Raw genomic sequence first — 21,311 nt, forward strand, 5'->3', positions numbered from 1 at the left:
CTAATAGAAAAATAAGACTTTTCTCTATTCAAATATTTTCTAAGTCATTCTCTCTCTTATAGACTCAGAGAAGGTTCAGAATAAATCAGGGTGATGTATTTGATGAAAAGATTTAGACAAAAATACCACAAGCTTTCAAATTTTATTATAATTTTTTCCTCATCGCAAGCCTTATAATGCAGGGTAAATTTAAAATATCACTATTTTAAAATTCAGTATGCAGGTTTGGACTAGACAGCAAAACTCGCCACAGAGAAACTACCCAGAGAAACTCGTCATATTTTGTGCCTTTATAATAATAAAAATAGCAAGTAATTATCGAATGTTCATCATAGGTGCCAAGGATAAGAGTTAAGTACAGAGTTGATGACTGCCCTTACCTTCAAGAAACTCTTAATCTAAAATAACACATAAACAATACAAACATAATACATAAAACACACAAATATCTAGAATTCAAGACAGAATGCAAAAAAAAAAAAAAAGTACAATGAGAAAATTGTCAAGTTTAATGGAGAACGAGATCATCTTTAGTTGCAGCGATTAGGAAAACCTTCAGAGCATTTGCAATGGCCCTCGAAGGATGAGTAGGATTTTCTTGGTGAAGAGTGTGGAGCTAGAACAATATGCACAGAGGCACAAAACTGGGCAACTATGAAGTGTGTGAGTGACGATCCAGTTACTCGGTTCATCTCGGTTACCAGGGACTCACACAGGAGTCATCAGAAATAACTTGCACAAGCAAATTGGGACATCTTCTGAAGGGATATGCAGGTCACCCCAAGAATTCAGAACTTTATTCTCTGGGTTATAGGAAGTCATTTCCACATGCCAAGGGGCTGGTACAATCAAACCATATTCTTGGGGAAGATAGATATGGCTGATGAGCTACAGACAAGAGAGAATACAGAGTCCCATAAATATGTCCTGCTTCCCTGAAGGATCACAGCATGCCAGGGACTCAACTTGGATCAAGCTGGAACAGAAGCCAGACCTAAAGTCTAAGAAGATGTTGCCACGGGACTCCCAAATCACCTAACGTCACACACGGAATGCCTCCAGAGTCCCAGCTCCACGTGGGGCACTGTATAGCATATAAAGCCGAGTGGCATCCGACTACCAAAGAGCAAATTAAAACACATTCACAAATCACCAAAACACAAGCTAGAACAAAACAGATGCTATGTAGAAGTTTCTCCATCCTTCAGGACATGAGCAACTACGGCTGAACTGGGCAGACAGGGAGCAGCTGGAAATTGAAAGTAGATATGTCTACTGGGATAGACAGAAAAGACGGATTCAGCTTCAGGTGGAAGGGGAAGTCCAGCTGGGTAAGCAGAACATGGAGTCTGGAAAGCACAGCCATCAACTATAGGAAGAAACCCAGATAGGCCATCTCACCACAGGGGGATGCAACACCCATTTATTTAATTCATAAGCATATCTATGGGTTCTTTAAAAATTCAAAGTGTCGTTACCAGGGGTATGTTTGGGATAAGAAGTACACTATGAAATTCCCCATTTCATGACCCTAGTAGTCTGAGTTGAAGTATCAGTCTTGAGATTATAGCCCACCCTGTTTTGATCTAATCATACACCTTGGTGCTAGAGCTCAAGGTGAACAACACTTGGCTTCTTCTTTTTCAAATATGTCTGGGAAATAATTTTGTCAACAGCATGATAACATAGAAATGTGGTGTACTGCACTTCTGATTCTCTGATGAGTGAGATATCACACAGAAAGAGAAAAAGTGCATTTTGGTACCATGAGCAAATCCCAAGAATATAAATTAGTATTCATCTGAATTCAGATGACTTGATTCTCTACAGTACTTGAAGACCTCTTTGCAAAAAATAAATTAAAGTTTTCAACTTTGACAGAGAACTACTTTCAACTACAAGATTTTTTGTAGGCTGAAGAACTAAAATTATCATTTGGATTTATATAACGGCATTTCTGGGTAATGCAGTAGGACCTAAATCTAGCTACCTTAAGGAAAAAAGGCAATTTAGTGGAAAGATTGAGGGCTCACAGAACCACAGCAAGGCTGGAGAATCAGGTCTGGAAAACAGGGTACCCAGGGCTCCTGTGCGGCATCAGGGATCCCAGTTCAGGTTGTGGAGCCCCATTCTTCCAGCCTCAGGCCACCACCACTGCTACTCAGATGAATGATCTGATTCCATTTCTAGATTCTTGGAGCATTTTCTCAAGGTTGAAAGTTCCAGAAGGAGTCCCTACCTGGTCAAACGAGTGCCATGCAGTTCCATAGTAGTAAGATGCAGGGACGGGTAAGAACCTGACTCCTTCGGCTTCCAAAAGGGAAGGTAGTCTCCAGCTAGACTACATACAATGGGAGTCTTCCCAAAATGGAGAGTGCGGTGCAAACAGGAAGGAGTATTAAAGTTTGAACAGTGAAAAAATGACAAGTGTTCATTACAGTCTCTCCATTTGGGTCCACAGACTTTTTCCTGCCTAACATAAACGTAATAGATCTAAGAACACTCTCCCTGCTTCCCAAAGGGAAATGTCTAAATTAAGTAGTATCCAGTATCCAGTATCTTCTGTTGATGTATGTTTTCCATATTTGCAACATGTGACTTAAAAAAAGAATTCATCCTAAAAGTAGGTGAAAGAGAGAGGAGAAAGAAGAGTTATCAGTTAAGATACGCATGTACGCGTGAGAGAGTAGAAAGTCAAATGTAACTGATATTCTAGTCCTAATTTCTGCAAATAATCATGAAGTTGTTGCTGATATTCAACATTCAACATTATCAGAAGCAACTACCCATTGATTTTTGGCTTTCCTTCTCTTTGGCACAGTCCATCTTCTCTTTGGCACATTCCATATTCCCTTTGCTTCAGTCAGCACGGGTGGTTGCTGTTCTTTGCTTTATTGAGTTCTCCATAACTTATTAGCTGAGGAACTGAGCCCTTAGAGGTACTGTATGTAGGAGGTTGCATTATGAGGGATATGGTGGAATGAGGTGGCTCCCAGAGATCACATGGGTTTGATTCATGCTCTTCCCTGGCACCATTGAGAACAAAACTGTGTTTTTCTTTGACAGCTAAGGCCTATTTCTCAATTCTACAACACAGTAATCCCTTTTGATCCTGATAGTCCTTGGGCCTGATGAGCCCATGGCACACGGGCATGGACAGTCCTAGGGCACATGACAGTGTGGCACCCAATTCACTAACATCGTTGTTGTATCCAAGCTGGAAGCATTCCCACCTTTAAGCTAAAGTATTTGAACCAGCTAAACCCAGCATGCAGGGATAAGACATTTTCAAAAAATTTGCAAGCAGATTATTAGGAGTAATTATCCTTTAGTTCACAGACCCTAGTATCGATAATCTATATAAAAAAATCTCTTTGGGTCAGACCATTCATATTATGATGCTGACCCTACTGACCATTATGGAAATAATGCCTATTTTGTCTCTGATAGTTAAGTGCAGTTACATGGTCTCTGCCACCTCTGGGTCCTCCAGTCGATCGTGAAATTAGGTAGCCCATTTCTACTGTGTGGTCTCCTACCAGAATCTCCAGTTTTCAGAAAAGAGCCCATTCCAGAAATGGTGTTTCCTTTATCAATGTATGTCTGAAGACCTTGTTGAAAGCAATAGATTGTTAAGACAATTTATGATGTAGTTGGATAAAATGCTCCCAAGGGATCACTCCATATTCCCCATGTATAAAGTTACACTTTCTTTTATTCTATGCCAAGAAATGTTTTCATCAGGCCCAATATTCCATGGGCTAGAGTTGAAACCAGGTTTGGATTAATTAGCCAAATTATTGGAATCACATAGGGCTACTCAGGCTTGCTCTGAATGCAAAAATACCTGGTAAGCGCATCCATCTTTAAAAATTCAGTCAAATATATCATTGTATTCCCCCTGATTTGTCAAGCACCATCATCCCCCCACACACTCCACAGATTATTTTCCTATAACATTAGCAAAGCCCTGGAATTCTTATGGTATATAAACCTTCTCATCAAAGTAGTGATTTTGTAATTTGTGCTCAAGTCATGTTGAGATTTAACTCCAATTATTTCTCTGCAAAGCGAAGTGTTAGGGCAGGTAGGGAGTTTAGAGAATAGGTATCTTCCTTCAAGAACTGTTCCCTCAAGCAACAAAAAAAAGTAGTTTTGAAGCAAGAGAAGAACAATCTCATCACTGCAGGAAGGGGAGATTGTGCCCTTGGGAAACAGAAACTCCACAGAGCATAGGGTGAGGATTTGGGTTCTTCAGATGTGAGTCCTCCCATGGACCAAACCCCACTGTCCAAGGGCATTTGATGGATGACCACATTTTCATGGAAATGACGTACACAGCGAAACATTTATTGAATTGATGTAATTTGGCATCTTTTAGGATAAAAGATCTGCTTCTGAATTTTGACTATTACAGCTTTATAGCAGCAAGGTTATAAATTCTTTCATCGTGATTAGAAACATCCCTACATTTCTTTCCATGGCTTAAAATGAGAATTTAGAGACTTTGCGTTTATCACTCTCTGACTTTAAGCCATCCGCTGTTATCAGAAGCAACTACCCATCAATTTTTTCATATCTGTCATTCTGTTTTTATGGTGGTGACACATGGTCTGCCAGAACCTTCTCCTCATTGGATCCTGGACACAGATGTCCACAAGCAATCATTCCGTTCACTATCTTATCATTGCAAGCCATGGGCTACTAGATTACCAGCCCAGACAAATAATAGGACATTTAGTTCCCTCCACACTATCTCAGATTGAGATTGTCTCCAATTTCCCACATTTCCTTAAAGGTCTATAACTTAAAACTCCACCTTCTGATACAAATTTCTGAATAGTCTGGTTAAGAGATGGGTGGATTCAAATCCTAGCTCTGCTATATATTAGCCCATTTGAGCAAGCTCTCTGCATTCAACTGCTGTCCTTTGGAAACCAGGAGAACAACACCTACCTCAATGGTCATCATGAGAATGAGGGAGTTAAGACATGTAAACACTAAGAACAGTGCTTGGCATTGTGAATGTGCTCAATAATTGTTAGCTTATCGATATAAAAATAATGGTGATTAATATTACTATCATTTATTATCAGCCAAAATTCTTTTTTTTTTTAAGATTTTATTTATTTATTCGACAGAGATAGAGACAGCCAGAGAGAGAGGGAACACAAGCAGGGGGAGTGGGAGAGGAAGAAGCAGGCTCATAGCAGAAGAGCCTGATGTGGGGCTCGATCCCATAACGCTGGGATCACGCCGTGAGCCGAAGGCAGACGCTTAACCGCTGTGCCACCCAGGCGCCCCTCAGCCAAAATTCTTGTACATAAGTGAAAGAAACAAAATCTGGACATCTCGAGCAAACTAAGAGAAATTACTGGAATATCTGGCATTGTAGAATGGATGGGATGTAGAAGGACCAGGCCTGAGAAGCATGAAGGGACAGGAGAGGTCCTGAGGGCTAGGCCACTACAGTCAAAGGACAGACAGGGCAGCAGGACATCTGGTCCACACACAACTACTGCTCCTGCAAAAGACAGACTCCAACCAGCTCTAGGTCCTTCTGTCAAGACTGAAGTTGCAAAGCACTCATAGGCTAAACCTATGTCACGTGCTTCTGGGCACTAACTGCCACCAAGACTACATAATGGGAGTTTCCCCAAATGGTAGTTGGGGTGCTTTTAGGAAAGATGAGTTAGATATTGCAAAGCCAAAGAATGACAAGTGTTGACGTCATTAGGTAGAATTAGTGTCACACAGTGCAAATGATCAGCAATCCATGGGTTCGACTACATGGGACCAACACGAAGTTTCCTCTGATTTGAGTCTGAAATGCATGTGTCAAAGAAAGGAGGTTTTCAGCTTTTCTGAATATTTGAAGTATCAAGTCATTCCATCTACACCAGGAAACTTTCTCAAAGAGATATTTCAACTCCACCTGACATCTTCTCCTCCTCTCCAGACTTGCTCCATTTTCCAGGTCAGGATCCCAGCTTCTTCTCACCAGCTCTGGCAGAGGGAGGGACCCCTGAGAAACAGAAAGGTCAAAGATGCCTTCAGGGAGAGGGGTAGGTAGTCTTAGCTCATCTTTGAAGAATGGGTCATTTTGTATAAGAAGGAAAAGATACCACTGGCCTAGCCACTAAAATGAGGATGAGCAAGGCCAGGCCAGCAGGACTTGCCTTGTCTTTCTGGAAGTTTCATCATGAGAATAATCAGAGAGGAAGACTGAATGGAAGGCTAAGTCAAGCATTTGTAGGCCCTTAGTTGACAAGCTAAGATTCGAAATTTAACCTATGCATGAACTTAAAAGAAAAAAAAAGGTGGATCAGACTCACAGCCTTGGTGACAGCAGTGTTTTAAACTGAAGCTTAATCTGACATTCCTGCACCATGGGTTAGAGAAGGAAGAGCCAGAGGGAAGGAAAACAGCGAGGATTGCAATAGTCCATCCCATCCCACTCCCTTCTTGGGTTTTGATGGAAGTCATTCTGGAAGAAACTTAGGGTGTTTGCAACAAAGAAAACTAGAGTTTTTATTATAAAGTCAAAGAGCAGCGAAAGCCCACAGAAAGCATGAGGTGTGATTTGGGTTAATGAGCCAGACTGACATAACAAGGGCAAGGCCAGTTTCAAGAATGCTGGTGGCAGTGCTGCAACAGGGTGAAGGTTCGCCTCTTGAGAAATTATCTATCTTGTGTTCAACTCTTAGAATTATTGCTCCCCATTCCCACATACCCACATCTTACAGTGGAATCAGTCCTTTGAGTCCTTGACAGGGGGAACATTCCCAGCCCTTTGTGGGGCTTCAGAATGCACTAGAGAATTATCAGGAGAGGTATTATGCCAAGAAGGCGACTCTTAAATCAACCGTTGTTTTCATATCCCAGCTCTACCCGGCATTAAACTGGACTACCAGAAAGGGGAGGGAATAGATGGAAGTGGGGTGTGGCCCAGTCATAGTGACCGTGCTGGTTTCCAGGGTAGGTGCCAGGACCCAGGCTTTCAGGCCCCATACAAGCATTTCATTTTAGAGTCAGCCACTCCCAGCAGGCCAAAAATGAGTAAAACTTGGGTCCCTGCCTAAGGGTGACCACACTGTCCCTGTTTGCTGCTGAGGAGTTTCCAGGAGTCAGAACTTTCAGTGTAAAACTGAGAGAATCCTGGGCAAATGAGGGCCAGTTGGTCACTCTAGTCTTAGGAGCCTGGTCACAGACAGAAGGGAGCTTCCGCCAGAGATGCCTGTTTTTCAAATGCAGTAAAGTGATGGCAGCCCCCTGGTGGACAATGAAGAACTATCCCCCTCTCCCTGCACCGCATGAGCTCTGGAGGGTCTTACAGGATATAGAGCAAGGACAGGAGCCTGACGTTTGATTTACATTTGACTTTTTTGCTAACCTTGGCAGGAGGAAACTTGCAGTCAAGTTAGAAAGACAAGAAAAATGACGTTTTCTTGATTAGCTGATGGTGTGGAGCAGTTCCTGTCTCTTCAGATAATATTAACAACTCTTTCCTGAGCATTTTGTATGTGTTAGGCACAATGCTAAGTATTTGTGCACATTACGTCAATCAATTCTCACAACAGTCGCATGGGCTGAGTACCATAAACATTCCAGTTTATAGTTGAATCAACAGAGGCTCAGAAAGGCTAAGTAACTTGCTTAAGTCCACAGGGCCAGATGCAAGTGAGGGAGCCTGATGGATTTTTAGTCTATACTCTTAATTATTCACTCAACTCTAATGTCTTACTTATGGATTAAGGTCAGTGTTGACAGGTCTAAAATTTGTGGAAAATACACACAAGAGTTTTTTCTCCTCTACACCTAATGATATTCATAACCTACCCTGTTCATTATTATTTAATGACTGGGAAAGTTTCTGTGGTCTTATAGAATAATCCTTGACTTCGTGGAGGGGGATTCACTTCCTGGGGCTTCTTATCCATGACTTAAAGTTCTTCCCCCTTCTCTGAAGATTTAATGTCAACACAGAAAGAATGACAATTCAGGGCAAGGTAAGGACAATTTCAGTTACATTTTAAAGTATCTTTTTTTTTTTTAACCATTGTATCACCTTCCTAACAGGACTGATGACTTCATCCAAAACCATAGCATCTAAATCTCTCTTCTCCTCTTTGCAGTCACTCAGCTTCTTCACAAAAAAAGCCATACTCGGAGAAAGCTACATCCCTTGCATTTTGTACACAGCCCAATTGCAATCTCTTTGAGGACAGAACTATATCTCATTAGCTCTTAACTACCAACATGAGATTGATTGGCTTATCAATTCTAAAGGCCATATACATTTTATGGAAATAATCTTCTCTGGAATGGAGAACTTAGAATGGAAATCCTTGGAGTTCTACAGTGTTCTCAGCTTACTGGTGCTTTTTTAGAGAACATAGACCAAATAAGAACTTCACAAGTCACAGCCTCAATTTTGACGGAGTAATGGCTCTAGAACACAGTAAGTTACAGTGTCACGGGAGAGGCATTCAGAAGCAAATATATTAACTATCCCAGAGTCTCTGACTTTTTTCCTGTCATCGAGTCCTAGAAAGTGAACAAGCTTTGAAGTTTTGGAGCCCCTGAGAATGGGTCTCATCGAGAGCACAGTGTAGGCACTCTCCACACAAATGGGGCTAAAAAGTCATAGTCACAGGCCAAACAGCAGCAGCACAGAAACCAGAGATAGCTGCCTAAATTACCATGACAAGGACTGGTTTATGAGGAGCCATGAAGATGCAATACTCACAGCTCCTCCCAAAGAATCTGCTGAGGGGAGCATAGTTGACTGGCTGCCTCCAGCTGATGCCCCTTTGGGTCCCCCACTGCCTTCCCACCCAGGCCACACTTCCCCCAGTATGGTCCCAGCCAATGACTGAGCATGGTGGGGGTGCTAATGCCAACCCAGTCCTGTACAACGTAAGACTCTCCCAAAGGCCAGCCCTTGCTCAGAAACTCCCCATCAGCCTGACTCCAACTTTTCAAGATCTGCAGTCCAGCTTCCTGCCTGATTCTCCTTCCTCTCTCCTGTCACAAGTATGACAGCAGAACTGACCAGAAGAAATATAAACTGAGCGAGCCACATAGGTAATCTCAAATTTTCAAGGAACCACATTACAAAAGGAAAAAGAAACAGATGGAATAAATTGTAATTATAAACATATATATATATATAGAATGATAGCTTTGGGGTGCCTGGGTGGCTCAGTCAGTTAAGCACCTGCCTTCGGCTTAGGTCATGATCCCAAGGTCCTGGAACTGAGCCCTGTGTCAGGCTCCCTGCTCCTTGGGGAGCCTGTTTCGCCCTCTCCCTCTGCCTGCCGCTCCCCCTGCTTGTACTCTCTCTGTCGAATAAATAAATAAAATCTTTAAAAGATTTTTTAAAAAGAATATCTTTTATTTATCCCAAAATATTATTTCAACATAGTGTCAAATTTTCAGAGTCATTAAGGAGGTACTTTACATTCTCATATGTGTGGTGGGTTTTTGTTCTTCTGTTTGGGCAGTAAGTTTTAGAACTCCAGGGAGTGTTTTCTACATCTCAGTTCAACCTACCCACGCAACCTACGTTTCGAATGTTCCATAGTCCCATGTGGCTAGTGGACATCCTGTCAGCCAGTGCAGCTCCCAAGGCTCTTCCTGCCTCCCCTGCTGCTTTATCTTTTATAGCCACTCTCCTTCAAAACCCTCCACGTGAGCGACTGCTTCTTAGAGGACCTGAACTGACCCGGTCTGCCTCATTGTCCCTGGTCCAAATACTGTCATCAGATGCAGATTCTTAAAAAACCGTTGTCATTATATCACTCTCCTGCTTAAGAGTCTTCAGTGGCCGCCCTTTATTCCAGGGAAAAGCTCTCCTTCTGGTTCCCAGCGGCCTCCACAGCATCATGACCTCCCACACAGTCTGCTGGGAGCACTCCCAGACCCACCCCTTCCAGCCCGCAAGGTCTCTTTCACGCCTTCAATCGTGCATGCTGTTCCCATTTCCTAAAATGCTATTTCTTCCCATTGAACTTATTTGAGGCTACTTTTTAAAGAATCAATACTGGTATTGCCTATCTATACATGTAATATTTAAAAATTTTATCTTGGGGTGACCGGGTGGTTTAGTCGGTTAAACATCTGACTCTTGAGGTGGGCTCAGATCATGATCTTGGCGTCCTGGGATCGAGCCCCGAGTTGGTCTCCATGTCCCTCTCCCTCTGCTCCTCTCCCCCGTTCATGCACGCTCTCTCTCTCCCTCTCTTAAATAAATAAATAAAATCTTTAAAAATTATATCTGGCTACTGATATGGGAAACAAAGGCAGAAGAAAAATTACTAAATTTCCTTACTATCTACAGCCCATTGACAAGTCCTTGAAACAGGCAGAGTGACATTCCTCTAGGGACTCAACTGCTTCTATGTTAATACTTCGCTAAGAGCAAAAGGCAATCTTAGCCCAACCCCAGGGTCCTGTAAGTCTACTTTAACCTATAATAATTCCTTTGGAAACTTCCTTTATCTCTATCTCCCAAGATACATGTTGGCAATCATCCCGCAAGCCTATGACCCACTGATATACATCTGAAGGGTCTCCAGACTCAGGTTTTATTAGACAGGAATAAATGACCTTTTCCCAAGAACAGCCAGCCCCCTCAAGGTCCTGGAAACCTTGCTTCCAAAATTCCTTAGAGACCTATGCTATCCCTAACCCCCTGCCAAATTGAAAGTATATAATGGGCCACTCCCCATGACCCCAGCGCAGCTCTTTCTGCTCACGGGTCTTTAATAAAACCACCTTCTTGCACCAAAAATGTCTCAAGAATTCTTTCTTGGCATCGGCTTCGAACCCTAATGTCTTTCCTACATCAGATACTATTGGCGTTTTCATTTATGAAGTAATTCGTGTAATTTTCAGAAGACAAACTAATATTCATTTGGCCAGTGTGTACTTAAACCAGGATATATGTATTCAATAGATGATAAACACTGTGGCAACACACAAAGAAGTAGCATCTATAACTCCTGTTCTCAAGGTGTGCTGGTTATTTTTATGTGTCAGCAGGCTGGGTTATGGTGCCCAGTTGTTTGGTCACATGCTAGTTTAGATGTTGCTCTGAAGGTGTTTTTTAGGTGTGACTGACATTTACAATTAATTGACCTTACATAAAGCAGATCACCTTCCAGAATGTGAATGGGCCTCTTGCAATCAGCTGAAGGTTTCTGGAAGAAGGAATTTTGCTTTAAGACTGCAGCACAAAAATTCTACCTGCGTTTCCAGCCTATTTGGTTTGTCCCTCAAATTTCAGACTCAAGACAACATCAACTCTTACCTGAATGTCCAGCCTGCCCTACAGATTCCGGACTTGCCAACCCCCACAGTTCCATGAGCCAATTCCTTAAAATAAATCTCTGTCCTGTTTGTATAGACGTAAACCTATTAGTTCTGTTTCTCTGGAAAGCCCTAATACACAAGGGTTTTTCTTTCTGTTGTGGAGAGGAAAATTTGGAAAGTTAAATGACAGCCCAAGACAGCACTATGTTGCCAAAATAAAACATTAAATTGCAACTGTCAAATCTATGCTACAGACCTCCCCGTGCTCAGGTGTTCAGAAGAAAGATAAATCACAATGGACTAGTGATCTCAGTGAAAGCCCAATCACTCAAGTGCTTTGGTATTTAGAGTTGAAACTATTTAAAATTATAAAACTAATTTGTTAACATTCCAAACCCACCTTTTTAAAAAGCACATTCCACCTTTGGTCTGTCTGGCCTTTGATAAAGTATGTTTCTGCTGAGATAGAAGAGAATAGAAAGCATGACCTAGTTAAGCTCAGGCAAAACTAATCTTGCAAATTGATCAAAAAACTGCTTCGCAAAAATTCCCTTGTTAAAGTGTCTTGGGAATAGCTTAGTAAGAATTTAAAAGATCCCAATCTAAATTAGGACAGAAGACTGTGGTTTTCCAACATGATATGCACACACAAAGCCTGTGTCATTTGCTTCATTAGAGAGGCAATTTCATTTTAACATGACATTTTTTAAAAAGCTATGTTGTTTCATCCTCCTTGTGTCACCCTACTTTTCTGCCACACCTACACTCTCTCATGCAAATTTCTAAATTCGGCAAACTCAGTTTTTACACTGTGGCTGACGTTGTCAAGTTGTGGTCCTTCAATCCTGATTAATTAATAGGATACACAACCCAGAAAAGATTAATAATAAAGCAAACTGTTTTTTAAATAAAAAGGCTCTGATAAAGGACTGTTCTTCAAAATATACAAGGAACTCTTAAAACTCAACAATAAGAAAACTAGCAATCCAATTTACAATTGGGCAAAAAAGCTGAACAGACACTTCACGAAAAACCATAGGTAGTAAATAAGCACATGAAAGCACGTTCCACCTTGAATTTCATCAGGGAAATGCAAATTTAGAAAGTAACACCTATTTGAAAATGGCCACAGTCTGGAACAGGAAGTGCTGGTGAGGACGTGGAGCAACAGGAACTCTCATTCACGGCTGGTGGGCATGCAAAATCGTGCGGCCATTTTGGAAGACATTTTGGCAGTTTCTTACAAAACTAACATACTCTTACCATTCAATCCAGTAATCATGTTCTTTGGTATTTACCCAAATTAATTGAAAACATGCCCACACAAAAACCTGTGTATGGATGTTTATAGCAGCTCGATTCATTATTGCCAAAACTTGGAAGCAACCAAGATGTCTTTCAGTAGATGGATGGAAAAATAAATGATGGTGCATCCAGACAATGGAATACTATTCAGTGCTTTAAAAAAAAAAAAAAAGAAGCTATCAAGCCTTGAAAGGACATGGAAGAAACTTAAATCTATATTACTAAGTGAAAGAAGCCAATCTGAAAAGGCCATGTACTGTATAATTACAACCAGATGACATCTGGAAAAGGCAAAACTGTGGAAACAGTAAAAAGATTAGTGATTGCCAGGGGCTAGGGGTGAGGGAAGGAGGAAAATGCCATGATCTGAACTTATGAATCATATTTTCAGGAATTAGAGTTTTTTGAAACTCTGCTAAAGGAAAATTTTCTCACTATGAATCTGAGTATAGAATATACCATTTAGAATTACAAGGTTCCAAATGTTCAAATATCTTCCCACTCGGGTGTTAAAAAAGAGTTTTAAACATTTATCAGCCTTTACTGTGTTACTTAATCAACCATTCCATCTTCTCTTTGCCATTTGTGTCTATCAAAACTCACCTCTCTTCACATCTCATGTGGTACTAGTTGGGAGAAGCAATCCACTATTGGCCCTGAGCTCCCCTGCAATTCCTTGCTGGGTGCCCCAAGAATGCAAGGCTCTGACCACTGTTGACCCAAGTTATTTTTTCAGGGTTGAATTTGCAACTTTAAGAGATGAAGTGAAAACTACCCAAGACAAAGAGCAGGCTTGGTTCTACTTACCATGAAAGTGGCGGATTCCCCAAGTTCAAGGTTCCTTTCCTATAATGCAACTCACTGCGAGGTCAAGGCTTACATCTAGGTCTACTTGTGCCACCCTCTTGTGCAACTCTGGGGCACCAGTCTCTGCCTACTGTTTTTGCTGTGAGTAATAGAGGTGGTTTTTGTTTTTTTAATCTTTTTTTTTTTTTTTAAATCTCTAACCCAGGAGTCTCATATCTTTTACTCTGGCAGAATTCAGCCAGGAAACAGAAACAGGCAAACTTGTTAACTTATAAGTAGGATAAAAATCTTAGACCATTCACAGTTCTTGACGATATGATTCAAGAAATGCTAACAATTATACATGTCCTGCCCTCCCAAAAAGTTAATCCCCACATTGGCTCAACCAGGTCTCAAGCTGGTGAATGGAGAAAAGTATTGAAAGAAGGATCAGAAAAGAACTGGGACAGCATCTAGAAGGGGGAGCCAAAATTGGGCACGCCATGCAAGTTCCAAATAGACCGAAATGCTGAAGACCAACTCTGTAACTGTGTTTGAGGTCAGGCTGCCTACCTCTTTCAGAAAGAGTGCCAAAATCTATGTTTTGTGCCTCTTACATTTCTTTTTTAATTTATTCATTCAAGGAATATTTATGGAAGGGCCTGGACAAGACTAAAAAGAGAAATTTTTTCAAAAGATATCTATAAAACCAGGTAGGTTGGTATTCTCATTTTCATTCTGTTAGTTATTCCACATTCTAAATAAAATGCTCTCTCTCCTCTTCTCCATCTATTCATGTGCTCAGAAAGCACCTTTTCAGGGTTCCCTGCACTCCACTCCAGTTACTTCTTTATACTTTATCTCTTTGTCTACAATTGTAGTGTTATACATTTGTGAACCTTCTCCAGTGAGATGAAAATGCATTGTTCCATTGTCTGGCTGTTCAAGACTTCCCCTTATCCAAGAGCTGCCCCCCCTAAGATGAGTCTCCTATATTCATGCAGTCACTCAGTCACTCAATAAATATTTATTGAGCACTTTCTGTCTACTAGGCACTGTTATAAGAGCTGGAAATCAGCAATGAACAAGATAGAAAATGGTCCATTATGTGGGAAATTGGAGAAAGACATTGGGAAGCAAGAAATAATGCATGCTCTTAGACATGGAGAAAATAAAATAGGGTAATTGGATAAGGCATACAAAAGTAAAGTGTATTTTACATTAGATGACCGTAAAAAGTGTCTCTGAGGTGACATTATCACTGGCCCTTAGAAGGTGAAAGAAAACCTTCATGGATGCCTGGGTACCCAGTGGTAGGATGTTCCAGGCAGAGGAAACCATAAGACACAGTAGTGGCTGGACTCTCCCTCAAACGGAGGGAGTCAGGGTAGCCAAAGTAAGGGGAGAGAACTGAGAGATCTACAAGATCCTTTCCCAATAACATGGAGTTAAAACCAAGCAAAATGAAGACTAGAAGTTATATGAGCAAAATAATGAAGTTTCTAATCTTTTATGTTCTCATAGATCTCTCCTAGAATTGTTAGATCACCAGAAAGCATAGCCTCAGAATCACTTTATCTTAGTTTCTCAGTAATGGATATTCATCAACTTTACAACAAATTGTAGGACATGCTGCATCACTGTGTTTCCTCTGCACTGTCATGTCCTGTCCAACATCATAATATCTCCAGAGGTAAAAATAACAAAACACAGAGGTAAATTCTAAGACATCAGATAAAACTTTAGGGGATTAAATATCGTTGTTGCTAATTAAATAATACCAGAAAACATTGTCTATGCTCCTGTGAGCCCCGGGGTAGAGAGAAGAAAGGATGCCCGGGGAACTAGCATCAGATCCTTCAAGAGCATTAGGGCCTTAACCAGGGAAAGGATGTTATTTAGACGACAAGAAGGGAAGAGGACAAACTCGCTTCATTTCACTTGCCTTGGGTTAGTCTTTCCACTGGAGGCAAAGAGATGGGAGTGTCAAATATAAGCCATTGCTAGAAGAATTTTTTGTTAAACACATTAAAGCTGGCTCTGGGTCTTATCCAACTTACTTAGCTGGAGAAGATGGAAAGCTTTTTTCACATTTTTAATTGTTGTTAAGCATTATCTTAACAACCAAGCAAATTTTTTGTCTTCTTAAAAATTTTAATTCTTGTGTAGTTAACTTAGTGTTATATTAGTTTCAGTGTACAATATAGTGATTCAACAATTCTATAAATTATTCAGTATTCATCATGATAAATGTACTCTTAATCTCCTTCACCTATTTCACCAATTCCTCCACCCACTTCCCCTCTGGTAACCATCCATTTATTCTCTAGATTTAAGAGTCTGTTTTTTAACACCAAGTGAATTTTAAGATCAGAAATCACTGACCCCAGAACTCTACCATTTTAATAAAATTTAATTTAAAAAATTAATTTTTTCTGTGTCTAGTCTTTTTCCATAGACTCACTAACATCTGAAATTATTGTAACAGTTTTATAGGTACAATCTCATGTTCTAATACAGGTTTTTTTGTTTTTTGTTTGGTGGGGAGAGAAAGTTGGCTCCATTTCTGGTCATCTGAGATGAAGTAGGCTGACTGTCTGGGTGGAAGACAACTCTCTTCTAAATTTTCACAACAGAATGACAACTCTGCCTTCTGTGCATCTGGTCCCTAAGCATATGGTTCTCACTTTTATCAGCAACATAGACTTCATGCAGAACAAGCACTTGTCAGAGAAATCAGCTACAGTCCAAAAGCTCCCTTATAGCCAATATGCCAGAGTCAAATGGACAAGTCACCTCCTTATTCTTTTAGGTTCCCCAAGCTCTCTATCTTGGTATTACTAGATCAACAGAAGGTACAGTTCCAAAACCGCCCTATCTCAGCTCTTCAATTTCACACTATCTTCTTTATAAAGGGTTGATAGTGGAGGATTTCATGAGGAAGCACCTTTGTCCCTTTTTCACTGTGAACCAGATTTACCTATGGAAAAAGACTCACACTGTAAATGTATTGTGAGCTTTCGTTCCTGAAAAATGTTGCTTTCTGCAGATCTTTTCCGTGTGCTTCCTTTTTCTAAAATTAAACCATAAAAGAAGGATGATATAACTCAATGTGCTTGCAGTTTGGCTCAGCGGCTTGGAAAGTCAGCCACATTTGTGACCCATTACAGCAAACATTTCATCTCAGATTATCTGTTCACATCTCGTCCTGCTCTTTATAAAGAGTTTCATTCTCATCATTAATCTTACATTGTGTTAACTTTTACAAGTTACATCACATCGTCTATAATATATATAATATGTACTAAAGAAATGAGACACACTCAAAATATAAAGGAGTCAGGACAAAATCATTCAGGCACTCAAGATAATTCTGTAGACGGAAGGGGCCAAACTTTCCATGACTTCATTGCAACTTTCCGATTAGAGAAAGGAGGACATTTCTGCAGAAGTATTACTTAAATAAATATGGTGAAGAAATATTCTCTGTGGTAGTAAGTTCATGTCTGACCACAGTGAAGGATGCATAGGGGGAAATAGTGGAGCATGAAGTTCGAAAGATATCAGGGTTAAACTGAAGAGTGCTTTGAATGTCAAGTTAATGAGTTTAATGTCCACTCTGTAAGTAGGTTTTGAACAGGGAAGAGGTTGATGACTTTGTCTGGATAATCACGACCAAGATGGCACCATTGATGGGTCTACATCCCCCTGAAGGATAGGTCATTTGTTGTAGGGGATATGGAGAGTTTGTTTTTAGACATTAAATTTTAAGTCCAGCAGGATATCTTGGTGGAAGTGCCCAACAGATTGTGAGGTAGGCATCTGGAGCTTGGTGCTGATGTCAGAGAGAGATTTGGAAATTATCAGCACAGAGGAGCATGAGAGAAGCATCACGTGGAGATAAGTACTCTGGGCTCACGCTCTTTCAACAAATATTTAAAATAACCCCAGAGAGCTGTGACATCTAAGAGGAAAAAGATGAAGCTCTCCTAAATTAGAGGGCATGGGTGGACAATAGGGCACTTGAATGCCCTCAAAATTGATACTTTCTCTTTGTCCAACATACAGGCTAAATTTAGAGCAGTCTTCAGTTGCTGGCATTGCTAGGATTAGAGACTTAATGAATAATTGGGAGGGGGGTGGTAACAAATAATGAAGTTGAAATGCTGAAAAAAAAAAGAGACAAATGTATGTTGTCTATAAACTGAGGAAACAAATTCTTTGGAGAATAACAAAAAAAAAAAAATACTACCAACTCAGCTGGGAAAAAAATGAGCAGGCGGCAGCGTCTCAAGGTTGTTCAGTGTCACCCTTCTATTGCAAATCTTACCCAATGTCAAGAGAAATAAACTCCCATTATGGGAAGCCACAGTCCTCTGTTAAAATCACTAGAGAGAATGGGAGGAAAGGGGGCAATAAAGGTAACACTGGCACCCGTATAGCAAAGATAAGAGCTTTGGGATGTGGGACTCAGACACATGATAAATGAGCAATGTAAGTCAAATTCAAAAATAGCCCGGCGTTAATGGTATATTGTCAGAACTGGTTATCCTGAAACTGGCTGGGTGTAAAAGACAATGTTGCAAAAAGGGAAGCTCAGTGTGACCTCTGGGGCGGGGGGATGAACATTAGAATGTAGGGATGAAGCTATGGAAGACAAAACCAGAGAAGGAAGGGATGAGAAGACCGGCCAAGGAATTTGGGCTCCACCCTGAAAGCAATGGGATTTATCAGAAATTTGTAAGGAAGGAGAACAACAGATTCCTATTTATGTTGGAAAAATGACTCCAGTGCTGGTGCACACAAATGACTGGAGCGGGCCGGAGGCCAGCAGGGGGAGGCCAGTTAGAGGCTTTTGCAATAGGTTGGCAAGAGCTGCTGAGGCCTGTGGTCAGGAAACCGCAGGGGAATGAGGGTGGGTGGGAAGAAGGATATTGACCATGATTCTTGTGAGTCATGCACTTCAGACAGCTGTTCTCAGTTAACTTTTTAGCCACCATCCCTCTTCTTTCCTCATGCCTTTCTATAAACCAGTCTGCCAGGTGATACAATTTTCTTAGAGGTAAAGAGGAAGGGCATAGAGAGGAACTACCACCTCACTTAGCAAAATAGAATATAGAATCTCCAGGGCCTATGGTAGAGCTTAAGAGCAGGTGTTAATGCATGGGCTCCTCCATTTCTTCTTCCTTTGGAGAGTTTCCCTTTTGATTGTCGTACTTCCAACATGTGGGTTCCAAAGGCTCTGGAGTCTACCTTTAAACTATGATTATACACAGGCAAAGCTCTTTTTATGCTTCCTCTTAGCACTGCCAAGAAACACTGTGCCAGTTGAGATTCAAAAAAGAAAGCTTGACAGAGACACCAGCTCTTCTAAGCTCAGCCCCTGTAGACAGCCTTCAGGTCCATCACAAGTGTATTGGAAACATCAGTGCTTGAATGCATGCAGACCAGAATTGAGAATTCAAATTCTAAGTCTCCTAAATAGTCTTAGAACATTAGCCAGGTCCACAAATGCTCTAAGTCAATAATATATGACTCAGATGAGTTGAGAAAATTTGGACATATCACTGGAGGAGCAACGGACACTATACAGCGGTGCATATCAGTGAGTAATTTAATTTGGCTGCTAGCAAAAGAGACCCAACTCTAGTGGACTAAGCACACAAGGTTTATTCTCTTACAGAAAGGAAGTCCCAGGGTAGGCAGTCCAGGCCTGGTATGACACCTCCAGAATTTTACAGGGGGCTGGACGCCACCTATTTTCAAACTTCAAAGTTATGTTGTGGTCAAGATTGCAGCTGGGCACAATGAAGGACGAATTCACCCCTCCCTTCTGGGGAACCTTCCCAGAAGGAACTGTCACTTTCATCTCAGTGGCCAGAACTGAGTCACAAGACCATACCTGACACTAAGTAGGCAGGAAAAAATCTAGTTTTCCACTGGTCACAATGCACTTGATTCTTTTACAAGAAAAGGGAGAATTGATATTTGACAGGTAATTAACACTGTCTGCCATAACTCTTATTAAATGTTAATCCCCTTCTCTTTCTATTAAAAAACATTCAACATGGAATTTAAAATCATATCCTTGGTTTTTCTTGATCTGTGACATAATAAACGGTCAAATGAAGAGTATTTCTGTATCTTTTAAAAAACCATCGCTCTATCATCCAAAATGGTCAATATTGCTTGACTCAGACAATAAATTAGTGCCAGAACAAAAATCCATCTCTCCTGATTAAAGAGTTTTTGTTTTTTTTGGGTTTTTTTGGTCTGATTTTCCTTTTAGCTGATGAGAGCTATATTTTTTATTTTGTCATATTTTGCTTCGGCTTGCTATTTTGCACTCAATGTTAACATGAACTTTCGTCTAAATTCCAGATGCAATCATTTCCCATTATTTTCTTAATTGGCCCTTGTACTTTTACCCTGATTTTCATGAATCTTAGAGCATTTGTGCCTCAGATTCTTATGAAAGTGTAAGGAGGCTAAAATAACAAATAAATCAGAAGATTCACCACTTGTTCTGGGTATCCATTTGATTATCCTTCAGCTCCCATGCTTAAATAATTAATAGAGAGTTGAAAACCTCAGCTTCCAAGGCACTATATGAAGAGAATTGCCATGAAACTCGTGCCAATGACGTTTTAAGATCTGGAAATAGGTAAAGCGTTTTCATTCATTTCAAATGTAATGCTACCGGGTAGGCAACAAACGACAGTGAAATCCATCCTTGAGAACATTAAAGCCCGAGAAAGCTTTCCAGAACTAGAATAGGTTGTAGCCAAATAGTTTTAAGGAACTAAATCTAATATGACAAGAAACAGGAATTGCTACATGACTGCATTTAATAAAATGGACATTTAAGAGAGGAAAAAGAATCACAAGAGAAACGGAAAAATTCATAAGATAAAAAGCAGACTGCGACTTGTGAGACTCTTTAGAGGGCAAAATGCTGAAAAGTTAACAGATAAAGATCGCTCAAAGATCACAGCTTAAATAAAAGTTTTAAAAAGGCAAACTAGTGGAACTCATCTGGTTAGGACAAGTGAAGACATTTCTTTTTTTTTTTTCTCAACTGCCCACTGTCAGAGGGACCATGTAAAGAGGTGAAGGAATTCGCTGAGGCCAGAATGAATTCTGATCATCTTCAACGAGAAAGCAAGCCGATTTTTAAAATGAAGCTGCTCCTTTCTCTTCCCGTCCCATAGCTCCCCTGATCGCCCATGACGCGCTCCAACTCGCGTCCTGTCTGGGCTCACCTGTCTCCCCGCAGACCACACGTGAGCCGTGCCCACGAGCCGGGCACCTGCACACCCCAGCCTCCTCCTCCTTCCTCACCGTCTTCCCTCCACAGGAGAGCTTGCGCATAGCTCTGCTTTAACCATTTTTTTTTTCAGGACCAGCTAAAGCCCTACGTTTTCTGAAGTTGCGGCCCGCTTATAATCTTTTCTCTCCATTCTGCCCTCAGGCTCAGCCACACAATGCAGCGCATGCGCAGACTAACAGCATTCCACGTTCTCTTACTTATGTTGGTCTTATGACTAGAGGGGAAGTCCTCCTGGGATCGAAACCACATTCTGTGTCCGGCTGACCTAACTGTGCCTGATCAACGCTGAGCATGGAGGGGCGGCTGCAGAGAGGGCAACCTAGAACCCGATGCCCTACGGATGCCTCTCCCCGGTGTCTCTTTGTATGCATGCAGTTATGCACTCCCTCCCAATACAAGTCCACGGCTGGCACCTGACCCTCTTTCCCTTTTTTTGGTGGTTCTCCTCCCTGAGAACGAAAGCAACAGGGAAACAGGAGGTGGTGGAGGGGTTCAAATTTCAAAGACTGAATTGGCTTTTCTCTAAAGGACTCTGCCCTTTGATATACTGAAAAGAATCTTCTCCCTGGTCCTA

The sequence above is a fragment of the Ursus maritimus genome, unplaced genomic scaffold (assembly GCF_017311325.1).
Source record: "Ursus maritimus isolate PB19 unplaced genomic scaffold, ASM1731132v1 scaffold_13, whole genome shotgun sequence".
NCBI classification, from domain to species: Eukaryota; Metazoa; Chordata; class Mammalia; order Carnivora; family Ursidae; genus Ursus; species Ursus maritimus.